At 36.9% G+C, this 8,658-nt stretch overlaps 1 long non-coding RNA gene across 1 annotated transcript in view; it reads left to right on the top strand.

Moving 5' to 3' along the window:
* The window catches only part of LOC111768440 (uncharacterized), a 91,982-nt gene extending 90,674 nt beyond the window's left edge, over positions 1 to 1,308 (top strand). Inside the window, exon 6 of the long non-coding RNA XR_011427388.1 lies at positions 1,053 to 1,308. This is a non-coding gene — a long non-coding RNA (uncharacterized lncRNA). The remainder of the gene's footprint in view (positions 1 to 1,052) is intronic.
* The last annotated feature ends 7,350 nt before the right edge of the window (positions 1,309 to 8,658 follow it).

Below are 8,658 nucleotides of genomic sequence, written 5' to 3' on the forward strand. Positions count from 1 at the left end.
AAGGACAGAGAAGCTAAATAGGCATTTTTCCAAAAAAGACAACAGATGGTCAACAGACATTTGAAAAGATGCTCAACATCACTAATCATCAGGGAAATGTAAATCAAAACCACAAGGAGATAGCACCTCACACCTGTTAGAATGGCTATTACCAAAATGACAAGAGAAAAGTTTTGAGGAGGATGTGGAGAAAAGGGAACCCTTGTGCACTGTTGGTGGGAATGCAAAATGGTACAGCCACTATGGAAAATGGAAAATAGTATAGAGGTTCCTCAAAAGATTAAAAATGGAACCACCATATGATCCTGCAATTCTACTTCTAAGTATTTACTTGAAGAAAACAAAAACACTAATTCAAAAGAATGTATGCACCCCTATGTTCATTGGAGCATTATTTACGATAGCCAAAATATGCAAGCAATCTAAGCTTTCATCCATAGATGAGTGGATAAAGAAGATGTGATATATATATACCATGGAATATTGCTCAGCCATAAAAAAGAATGAAATCGTGCTATTTGTGACAACATGGATGGACAACAGGGTATTATGCTAAGTGAAATAAGTTAGACAGAGAAAGACAAATACCATATGATTTCACTCATATGTGGAATCTAAAAAACAAAACAGATGGACAAACAAAACAAAACAGAAACAGACTCAGATACAGAGAACAATCTGGTGGTCACTAGAGGGGAGGGGGTAGTGAGACTGGTAAAGTGGGTGAAGGGGATTAAGAGATACAAACTTCCTGTTATAAAATAAGTAAGTCACCGGGATACAATGTAGAGCATAGGGAGTATAGTCAATAATATTGTAATAAGTTTGTATAGTGACAGATAGTTACTAGACTTATCATGGTGATCATTTCATAATGCGTATAAATGTCAAATCATTATGTTGTACACCTGAAACTAACGCAATAGTTTATGTCAACTATCCTTCAATTAAAACAACAACAACAGAAATCAGATGCCTCGATTTTTTTTTAAGATTGGCCCTGAACTAGCATTTGTTACCAATCTTCTTTTTTTTCCTTCTTCTCCCCAAAGCCCCTGAGTGCATAGCTGTATATTCTAGGTCCTAGTTCTGCTATGCGGGATGCAGCCTCAGCATGGCTTGATGAGTGGCGCTATGTTCGCAACCAGGATTTGAACCAGCAAAACACTGGGCCACTGAAGTGGAGCGTGTGAACTTAACCACTCGGCCACCAGGCCAGCCCCAGATGCCTTCATATTTTAAAACAACAGCATCTTGGAATCAAAGTGAAATTTGGTGAAATATGAATAAAGTCTGTGTTTCAGCTAATAGTGATGTCTGGATGTTAATTTTTTTAGTTTTAGTAAACGTATATCATGCCTATATAGCATGTTAACATTAAGGGAAACCAAGGGAAAGGAAACTCTTTTCTCTCTTTGAACTTTTCTGTATCTAAAATTATTTCAAATAAGAAGTTTATTTAAAAAGTGAAAAAAAAAGTTTCAAGCCTTGAATTTAAAAACAATAAGTAGACTATCATTCTAAAGGCAATACATTTCCACAGTCCCGTTAGTACTGCTCTCATTTGTAATTAAAATCAAGAACTGGCATTGGAAGGAACACTTTTTGAAACTGAATTCTCTGCGGAACTTAGAAGGCCAAAAGACTTCTGCCTTTTCTTGCATAATTTGAGAAAATGGAATGGGAAATATTTTACAGTCATGTTCTTTTTAAAACCCTACTCTGCAGTTTTTAAAAAGATACTTTTCAATATATTCCATTAAGTGTTAATAAATCTCCCATCTTTGTTTTTCCAAGATTTTTAGGCACACAGATATTCCTTAATATACTAATTCCAGAAAAGTGCTACATAAAACACAATTTCTATTATTTACCCTTATTTTCCACAGATTCCCAAGGTGAAATTTAAAATGTGTATTTATTGAAAAACAATAGCTGCTAGCAAGCTCATAATGTACATTGTGAGTGATGATGACAGACAAGTTCATCAAGTGTGAAGAGGAAAACCAATGAAGTGAGAAAAGAAAGAAGCCAGGAAATCGAAGGGAGAAAAGATAAAGCACAGTAATAACACTACAGTGAGTAAATTATATTTCTTCCTGCTTATCCTCTGCAAGGTTTTTCAAAGTCTATCTCACACATAGTAGAGGTCTTTTACGTGCTTAGAGCTCAGGTCCCAAGAAAGCTTTGGGGGTGTCTTATCTAAGCTCACGGCAAGGAGTGGAGGCAGGTCAATCAGCCCAGTACTTGCAATATGGTTAATATGACCATTCTGGGTTTGCCGGCCACAGTCACAATTTACCCCTTTGGCCCATGTAATTACTAATAGTTCCCTCTTTCACTCTGACAGTCATCTTGATGTAGATATAGGTGTAAAATTACCCATGTATTAAAAGTTTAACTAAGAAAAGCTTAGCACTCAGTCACATAAGAAAGAATTGTGACCACATCCTTTTTTTTTGTAAGGTGGAAAAAAAGATTAAAAACAAATTGGCTTAAGAAATTAAAAAATTGGCTGACAAAACTAAAAAATTCGGAGGTATTTTGGCTTTAAGTGTGACTGCAATGAAGAGATTTAAAAATTGTCATCACGTCTCTCTCTCTCTGTGTCTCTCTGTGTCTCTCTGTCTCTCACTGTCCTTTCTTGAGGGATTGACTTCATCCTTGAGCAGGTCCTTGAATTGAGGTGACAAAGTGTATGTCAAGGGCTACACAATCATATCTTTACACTTTCAAGTTCAGCATAAAAGAAGCCATTTCTCCTCTTTGCAGAAATTGCTTAAATTGGACCCCATGCCCATGCTCAAATGGATCCTGTTGGCCAGGGATAATAGAGTGATTGATGTAGGCCCCAATGAAATGACTGTCACAAGAGTTGGTAGGTTGAGATCACAGAAACGACATAGATAGAGAGTGAAGGAGAGGTGATGAAACTAAAGAAAATAAAGATTCCATCACCACAATGGAAAAATAGATGCCAAGTCTTCAAACAACAGGTGTTCATTTAAGCAGATAAAAACTCAACTGACTAAAACTTCAACTTCGAAGTTCATTAAGAACCCCAGGCAAATTGGGGACAATTTATTCCAGAGGAGTAATTGGTTAACTTATCACAATTCCTCCACTATTAATATGACTCCATTACCCTCGTGCTCTCTTCTTTGCGATTTTCCCTCCAAACTTCCTGCTACCAAGTAATATACTCAGTTACTCCATAATTCCCAGAATATAGTCCCACTCAGGTCAATATGAGGTGTCACTAGAGGGACAAAACCAGATTAATCAGGAAACTATCTCTGGCAACATCCTTGAATAGGGACTACAGGTGGAGCCGTCTCCCCTAGAAAGGGGAGTAGATGGACAGATAAATATTTCAATATAGATATACAGGCAGATACAGATTGGTTATCTATTAGTTATTTTTCTATATATATTTACATAATGTATCAAAATGACTAGAAACATATATACCAAGGTGAAAATCTTTGGAAAGGACTCTGGAATTGAGGATAGTAGTCACTTATTAATTACAAAAGAAAATTAATTAAAAGAACAATTCCTCTATCCTGTGTCAAGAATAAAAGCAAGGGAAATTTCTATATATGCTATAGACACTAATTTCTGAAGATATATTATCTGTATAGAAAAAAAAAGTAATTTGAAATTTGAATGTAGACGTGAAACCCAAAAGCTGGCGTGAATGCTGTTTTCTCTTTCTTGTCCTGAAGAAGTGGCTTAACTTTTGTTTCCCTACAAAACACCAAGAATTGTGCGTAACCTCTCTCTAGCAAAGCTCCTAAATGCTGAGCCATCCTTCCCTCTTCTGTAGGGCTTTAACACTCTGCCTGTTACTACAGGGAAGACTTTTTCTGTTAATATCAGGAATGCGGCTTCAAAAGTTTTCCTATTGGTAAAGAAACAGATAACTCGATTGTTAATGAGTATTCTGGGGTGCAAAGACTGCTGTGGTAACCACACCTTTATGGGCTTCTTTAGGACAAAATGAACAAACCTCTAAAATTAAGAAAATAGTGTCCAACTTTAGCTTGCTGTATTTTTTTCAGCACTGTAATTCATGTGGCATGAATTCTCTAAGTGTATATATTAAAAACTAAATATCCTTGGCTATTTATTCCTCTATCCTTGTGCTATTTATAAATATAAACAATAACAGTTGAAAATACAAGACAGGTCAGGAAAACAGGAGAGACAAATTCTTTCCAAGGAAATTCAAATTGATTAATTGTCTTTACTGGCAATTTCAACTTTAGAAGAGAAAGCTGGAAAGGGGTACTAGAAAAGCAACAAAAGATTTTCTAAACCATACTCATCTTAAAATAAGAAATTTAGATGAGGCAATCCCTCAGGCCACTTCAGAATCACAAATCCATTATTCTGTAATATTTCATTAATTAATACATATTTCTACTTGTTACTACATATACAAACATGTAAGCTACAGATGTCTAAATTTTATTCTGCATACATGTATACACACATACATTTGCCTTCACCATCCATATTTTTACAAATGTCAATTAAAGCAAATGTCAATTATCTTTAGCCCATCACTTTCCATCGCGTACCTTTAAACTTCTCATATGTTCTCTCAAAAAAAAGTCTTAGCCCATTTATTAACCTTCCTGTTTGTGATAAGCAGAAAAATAGTCTCATGAATAGTCTGGATTAGTTGACTGAGGAAGAGAAAGGTTGGGCCTGGTTTACAGATGGTTCTGAGTGATAGGCGGGCATCACTGAAAGTAGAATGCCACAGCACTACAACCCATTTCAGGGGCAGCCCTGAGGGATCAGTCAGAACTTGGAGCAGTACACCTGTCATTCATTTTTCCTGGAAGAAGAAATGGACAGAGGTACAAGTCTATTCAGGTTCATGGGCTGTGCCCAAGAGTTTGGGTGGATGATTCAAAGATTTGGAAGGATAATGACCGGAAAATTGGTGACAAGGAGGTCTGGGGATGAGGTATGTGGATATCCTTATCTGAGGGCAAAAAATATGAGAATATTGGTCTCCAATGTGAAGGCTCACCGAAGGATGCCCTCAGCACAGAAGGATTTTAATACTCAAGTGACCAGGATGACCCATCTGTGGATGCCAGTCAGCCACTTTCCCAGCCACTCTTGCCATTGCTGAATGGGCTCATGACCAAAGCGGTCATGGTGGCAGACATGGAGGTTATGCGTGGGTTCAGCAACATGAACTTTTATTCTCCACAGTTTATTTGGCTATAGCTACTGTTCAGTGCTTAATCTGCCAGTAACAGATACCAACACTGAGTCCCCAAGATGGTGCCATTCCCTGGAGTGATTAGCCAGGTGTCTGGTCAATCATATTGGATAGCTTCTACCATGGAATGGGCAGGAACTTTTTATTTCTGAAATAGATACTCTATATGGTTTTGCCTCACCTGCATGCAAACTCTCTGCCAAAACTACCATCCATGGACTTACAGAATGTCTAGTTCACCACAGCGGGATTCCACGGCATTGCTCATTGTCAAGGAGCTCATTTAACAGTAAATGAAATATAGTGATAGGCCTATATATATAAAGGAGATTACCCTAACTAGTCTGTGCGGGCCTGATTCAATTAGTTGAAAGGTCTTAAGAGCAGAACAGAGGCTTACCTGAAGAAGAGGAAATTTCTCCTGTAAACAGCAGCTTCAGCCCATGTCTGAAAGTTCCAGCCTGCCCTTCCTGACGGCCTGCTCTACACATTACAGACTTACCTAGCCAGCTGCCACAGTCACATAAACCATTTCTTTGAAAAACATCTTGTAATGTATATCCCCTACTGGTTCTGCTTCTCTAATTGAATCCTAACTGATAGACTATTTTTCCTAAATGTAGAAAACCATGAAAATCCCACCACTTTATATCACAAGCTGAGCTGCAGCTCTCTGCCAGTCCTCATTCTGAATACTCTGATCAAGACTGAGCTTGCATCTTGGATGCACTTGTATCTTTGCTTTTAGAAAAACGAAACACTGTTATTATTGAATACAAACCAGAGAAGTGTAGAAGCAGTATTCTTAAAGAAAGCACGCCAAGAAATCAAAGTGTATCTGGAAAAATTTCTTGTTAATAGCTATGTGTTTTACAGGAAACTATGAGGGAATTCTTTTTCCGTTTAAAAAACTCAATAAATAATTGATAAGCTGGATATCATGAAAATTCTGCTCTGTGAAAGACTGTCGAGAGAATGAGAAGACAAGACACAGACTGGGAAAAGATATTTACAAAAGACATATCTGATAAAGAGCTATTATCCAAAATATACAAAGAACACTTAAAATTCCACGATAAGAAAATGAACAACCTGATTTAAAAATGGGCAAAAGACCTGAAGAGACACCTCACCAAAGAAGATATACAGTTGAAATATAAGCATATGAAAAGATGCTCGAAATCATATCTCATTAAGGCATTGCAAATTAAAACAACAATGAGATACCACTACACACCTGTTAGAATGGCCAAAATTCAAAGCACTGACAACACCAAATGCTAACAAGGATGTTGAACAACAGGAACTCTCATTCATTGCTGGTGAGTATTCAAAGTGGTGCAGTCATATGGGAAGACAGTTTGACAGTTTCTTACAAAACTAAACATACTCTTACCATTCAATCCAACAGTCATGACCCTCCATAGTTACCCAGAGACACTGAAAACTTATGTCCACACAAAGACCTATACACAAATGTTTATAGCAGCTTTATTCATAATTGCCAAAAATGGGAAGCAAGCAAGATGTCCTTGAGTATGTGAATGGAAATAAACCGTGGTACATCCAGACAATGGAATATTGTTCAGCACTAAAAGGAAACAAGCCATCAAGCCATGAAAAGAGATGGAGGAGTCTTAAATCTATATTACCGAGTGAAAGAAGCCAAATTAAAAAGGCTATATGCTGTATGATTCCAACCATATGACATTCTGGAAAAGGCAAAACTATGGAGACAGCCAAAGGATCAGTGGTTGCCAGGGGTTAGGAAAGAGGGAGGAATAAATAGATGGAGAGAGGATTTTTAGGGCAGTGAAACTATTCTGTATGTTACCATAATGGTGGATACATGTCATTCTGTTCTTGTCAAAACTAATAGAATGTACATCACCCAGATGAACCCTAAAGTGAACTATGGACTGTGGGTGGTAGCGATGAGTCAATGTAGTGGCTTATGATTGTTGCAAACATATCACGGTGGTGAGGAATGTTTACGGTGGGGGAGGGTGTGTATGTGCGAGGGCAGAGGGTATATGAGAAATCTCTGAACCCTCTGCTCAATTTTTCTTTGAACATAAAAGTGCTCTAAGAAATAGGCTATTCAAAAAAAAATCTCCTTGAGACTTTGCTACCATCACTAAAATGAATTCAAGACTATCAAAAAAATTAACTATTACCAAGTTACTAAAGCTGGGGGGTGGGTGAAGTTCTTTTTCTAATTACAGAACTCCTTAATTAAATGGATTGATAAAATTCAAATTCATCTAATTTTGCACCCTCTGAAATTTTATTATGAATTACTGGGATTTATCATGAGACACTGAATTAACCACTTTGACAAACCTGAGATAGAAAAATAATCAAAATATTCACTAGACAAATCATTTATAACCACAAAATTACAACTATGACCAACTTAATATAAACGGACTTCATTAAGAGTGTATTATATTGTGATCTCATTATATATTAAATTACCACAATGAGACTGCCTAGCTAACATAGTAGGATGCTGTTTACATATGACACAATATACTTAGATGTCTGAAAGAATCTGAAAGAGAAAAAGCTATTTTTAAAAAATATCCTCCTTACTTATTAGGAATCATATTTCACTAGGAGGAAAAATTTAGTGAGGGAGTTTGCAACGCTGAAAGGATGTGACATTTACAATAAAATGAATCTTTGCTTGGATAGAGAGAGTATATTGAATGTTTTGGTTTAACAACCACGGTGTCAAAGTACTGATTATTTCACTACAAGAAAGATCTACCAGTAGCAAAGATGTCAGCAACGAACATTAACACAGCATACAGGAGACAGATCATTGCAGCTTCAAGCTAAACAGGAATAAAAGAATCTATTATTTTTTACACTTCTCAAATTTTCACCATTTCCAAAGTAATCCATATCATAATTCACTGCATCAGGGACTCCACCCACATATACATCCTATTTGATTCAATTTTTGTTTTTCACACTCGGTGTGGGACTAAGTCTTGTGGATCTCTAATATTCACCTCAACCTACTCTTTTCAATTGTCAGGGACCCTTCCTAGTCCTAAGACCCACACACCTGCCTGAATTAGCAAGGAAACAGTGACATCAGCCGCCAGTTAACACCTTTCTGTACTCCTATAAATCATATATTCAATGGCAGCTGTAACTTTTATTGAACAATAGTGAATTCCTAACTCTGACAGAATAGGAGAGGAAAATTAACATATGTCTGAAATCAAAACTCATTGAACAAAGGTAAGTAACGCATTCCCACAAAGATGGCTATGATATAAAATCTGTCTTTGGAGCCTCTCAGAGCTACTTTCAAAGCTTTCATACAAGTCTTTGATATCCTGGTCTTCACTACAAGTTACCAGAGTTTTGTCAGCTCAACCCCACGTGTCCAATTCATT

The sequence above is a fragment of the Equus caballus genome, chromosome 16, assembly GCF_041296265.1.
Source record: "Equus caballus isolate H_3958 breed thoroughbred chromosome 16, TB-T2T, whole genome shotgun sequence".
NCBI lineage: Eukaryota > Metazoa > Chordata > Mammalia > Perissodactyla > Equidae > Equus > Equus caballus.